General features: G+C 48.7%; 1 pseudogene; it reads right to left on the bottom strand.

Moving 5' to 3' along the window:
* Positions 1-26: 26 nt before the first annotated feature.
* On the bottom strand, positions 27-2,083 carry LOC119571935 (annotated as a pseudogene).
* Positions 2,084-4,304: the final 2,221 nt, after the last annotated feature.

Raw genomic sequence — 4,304 nt, 5'->3', positions numbered from 1 at the left:
CTACTTTAATAAGACTACTGGTGGTCGCTAAATCACAGTAAACGAGTATCGATAATGATACTAACAAAATCACGAATACAGAGAAAACTAACTCAAGAATGGATCTCGTCTCCCGCTTCTCATCCGTGCGTGCGTGCGTGTGTGTGGATGAGTATGCATGGATGAGTGTGTGGATGAGTGTGTGTGGATGAGTGCGTGTGGATGAGTATGTGTGGATGAGTGTGTGTGGATGAGTGCGTGTGGATGAGTGTGTGTGCAGGTGGATAAGTGTGTGTGGGATGGGGGGATGTACCCGTCTACCTGTGTCCAATGCGTGAGTATGTTCAGTGGAGCAAAGAAAAATTGCTCGCGGGTGGATTCTGTTGGTGGTGGTAGGTGATTAAGCGACAATGACATCACATAACGGTGTGCAAAGGCTTTACTTTAAAACCACCACTAAATGTTTTTTTTTATTAAGACAGTGTTGACAAACTACGATAACCGTGACCACTAAGTTATTTTATATATAGAATAGAAACCAATGGAATGGCAATGATACACGGTCACTGCAATTACTGTGATGGAATTGGCTTGGTCGTGGCTTCGCCAGCCACTGCAACGGAGAACCACTGAGCCAAGCGACCGCGTACGCCTCCATCCCGCCGGTTAACTAAGCCAACCCAGACACTAGCATGAGCTAATGGTAATCTTCGTCCCTATCACTAGTGCGTGTTCCCTCCACCACCAACCGCCACCACAAGCCCTTATTACGCCAGAATAAGTACAATTAAGGCATCCTATTGCAGCTTCTTGGCCATTTCGCATCTTATACGAAATCTAAGAAGCTTCTGCAATATTTCTTGAGTATACATGTTGACGACGTTGACGACCCCCAGTGCCAAAGCCTGGCCATTACGGTGCACTCCTTCATCCTTTCTCCACCAAGAAGGACTTCTCCGACAGGCGAAGTGCGGGACTGCTGCTTCTCAAGGGAGCGAGGGAGGGATGCCACCGGTGTGCACACGAGTTGTTAACGTTTACAGGGCGCACCTCAAGATGCGCCGCACACACAGGCACCCTCTCTCGCCTTTAAGCTCTCTTCGAGCATTTTGCCAAGGGTTGATCAGCGCGGGAGAGCACAGAAGGCAGGGCTTCTAAGGTCTGAAACTTCGCCCCACAGCTTTTTGTCAGATAAGACGCTCTTCTTCACTATTCCTGTTGCCAGAGGGACGCTGATGCCGCGGTGGAGAAGGAGGAGCTTCCCCCGGGGAAGGAGGACGTGCGCGATTTGCCTTTGGGGAGGGGGTGCCTGGCTGACTCAGGTGACCAGGTTTGGGGGGTCGGGGCGGCGCTGGCGGTGGAGAGAATCTTGGTGGCGTTGTAGGCGGGGAAGGCGGAGAAGGCAGATCACTTGTGCGATGGTCGCGGTGGTGGGAGGAATGGTGATGTGACATATCAATAGAGTCAGGCGTGTTGGTGCGAGATACAGAGAGGAGTGTGTCGGTGGTACGCCTGGAGACACGGCCCAGTGTAGAGGCTGGGGGTATAGGGTCTCCACTCAGATACTGCCCATGTTGCCGAAATATATTGTCGAACTCTAAAAAGACTTCATTCTGTACGTTGTCACGACTGAAGGATACCTGGCTTTGGGATCGTTGTAATTCTTCTCCGTGTCTGCCCTCATCACCCTCTGCTTCTCGTTTATCCTCTTGATGTTGGCGAGTCCTGCGGGACTGATACTGCTTCAGGTCACGACTCAGATGATCACCAAGCTCCTGGGAGGTCATAGAAGTCACTGGGGCAGCTCCACGAGAAGCCACGGCATCATCAAGCTCCCGAGAATGGCCTGTGTAACATGAAGGGTCTCGTGACTCATCTTCATCATAGTGTGTTGTGCGATCCTCTGCCTCACTGTCAGTTGTGCATGGTTCGCGCTCACTATGCCCTAGGTGGTCATTGAGTTCTTCACTCTCCAATGAAGATACCACATACCTTGGGACGTCTTCCACTATGCATTCTCTCCTGGGCATCCTCCTTTCCTGCTTTTTCAGTTGTATAGCGGACGTTCTCTTGAAGACCGCTGTTGCAGTTCTTCACTTTCCATGGATGATTCCGTTCTGTATCTAAAGGACTCTTGTTGGTGGGAATGTGTAAAGGATGAGTGGAAGTGGGGTGAGGATCTCTCCGTGGTATTGGCGGGGGATGTAAGCTAGGTCTTGAGTTGCAGTCTGGCTCAGATCACTATGAGAAGCCCGATACTCCCCATGAAGCCACGATTCACGGGGTTCCTCATTTTCTGAATGTGTTCCTCCAGCTCTTGACTCACCAGCAGTCCTAGCTCCCCCACGTCCTTGCCGTGGAGAAGATGAACGTGAAGAGGAAGAAGACTCAGATGTAAGAGAGAGAAGATCACGTGTGCTACCGGTCTTGTTTTTCTCCCTTTTTAGATCATGAACATCTGGCAGAGTCATGTTCGAGCGTAGCTTTCCAGAACCTAGATGATGTTCAGGACGTCCAGTAAACCACGACCCTAACTTGTGTCCCGACTCACCCCCTAAAGTAAGAGTGTCTCCTGGGCCACCATCAAGCCGGGAGGAGTCCTCTGTTGAATTCTGTTCTGTGAGTCTGGTACGTGTACGTATCTGACGGGATCCACAAGTCTTCTTAAATCTGACAATGACAATGATACCTGCCACAGAGAGTAGGGCTAAACCACAACAAGCACCAATTAATACATATGCCATGAAACTTAGCATTCTCTATTCCTCTTCTGGTGTTAATTCATTTTCTGCACTGACTTGATCTATGCTTGTATCAAAATTATTCCACTGAAGCTCAGTGAAGTCATTCTTCATGTTGGGATGTTCTGTTGGAGAAATAGGCACAGCTTCATAGAAAAGTGAGGTCAGATTCAGGTTATCCTCAGGTGCAGTTTCTGGGGTATCAAAAAAGCTCAGGTGCTAGTGGGATTAACTGGATGTTGTTCCAAAGATGTGATACAGCAAGATCATTGGTACCAAAATGTACCTCAGCTGGAGGAAGTGGTTCTGGTGAGGATGGGGCAGATGGAAAAGATGGTTCTGACTGAGGAGGATGAGCAAGGTATGGATTTCCCTCTGACTAGTAAGGGGAACATCATAATAGTCATGGTCATCCATAAACTCTGTGCCTGCCTCTTTTGTGGGGGACGGGACCCCTATTTGTGTGCTGTTAACACTGAGAATAGTGCTGTTGGCCTCTGCAAGTGCTGCTGCCATCTGATGATTCTGCAACAACATTTGAAGGTCACTTTGTTCCTGCTCACTCAAAGTTGGAGAAATTTCAGGCTGGAAGGGAACAGATGGGCCATAGAGGCCAGCGTGGTCATCAGATGCATTGTTTCATTTAAACTAGAAAAGGCATATGAGGGGTCTCGATTGTGCAAACTGTCTGAGTCACTATTGCCCAATCCTACTTCACTAGATGGCCCAGTTTTCAAGAAGCCATCCCTTCCAAGCTGTTGGTCATAGTAGTCTTGATAGTCATAGTATTCTAAGATGTAATCTGGAGGAAGTTCATCATAGTATTCATGATTATGGTAGTTTGTGTCACTACTGTTATCATGAGATGCTGCATCTGCATATTCCTTATATATTAGGGTGTAATCCTTCGGACTCTGAGATACACCTTCACCATTCACCACTGCTAACTGTGGAAGCAGATTCAATCTGGCGGTGTAATTCGTCCAAGTGATCTTTCTGTGATGATTCCTTGTGATGTATGGATGGCCCACTTGACTGTGCAGGTGAAGCCGCAGCAACTGAATCTTTTTTGGGAGGTACAGAAACAAATACAGGCACTGGAATCGGTCCTGCCACTGACAATCCACTCGGGTTCACTGAGTTTGGCAAAACATTTGGTGTTTCTTGGTCTATGGGCTTATGAGGTACATAAGATACTGGTGGAGGTGGTGGTGTAAAGGTTGGTGAAAGAGAAGTCACAATAGCTGCTGGTACGGCGCGTGTGGGAATCCTGGTGGCTGGAGGAGTGAGCTTGGTGACAGGGGGTGGAGGAGCAGTTGGAGGACGTCGAGGTAGGAACATATGCCTGTTCAAAGGCCTCTGCCTCACTGGAGAGCCCTTCTCTGGTCTGGAATGAGGTCGAGCACCAGACAAAAAGGATGAGAGAAATGATGGCAGCCTAGGTGGAATGTCATGAGCCTGAGGCTTGGCTGGAGGTTGCAGTCTCTGTGGTTTGTCATTGCCAAAAAATGGCAAGTTTGGGAGGAAATCTGAGAATGGCATTTCAAGCCCAGGTGTACCATCTTTCTTAGTGATAACCTGTGG

The sequence above is a fragment of the Penaeus monodon genome, unplaced genomic scaffold (assembly GCF_015228065.2).
Source record: "Penaeus monodon isolate SGIC_2016 unplaced genomic scaffold, NSTDA_Pmon_1 PmonScaffold_8714, whole genome shotgun sequence".
NCBI classification, from domain to species: domain Eukaryota; kingdom Metazoa; phylum Arthropoda; class Malacostraca; order Decapoda; family Penaeidae; genus Penaeus; species Penaeus monodon.
Note: the sequence above shows the minus strand (reverse complement) of the source record. Positions and strands in the feature narration are given on the sequence as shown.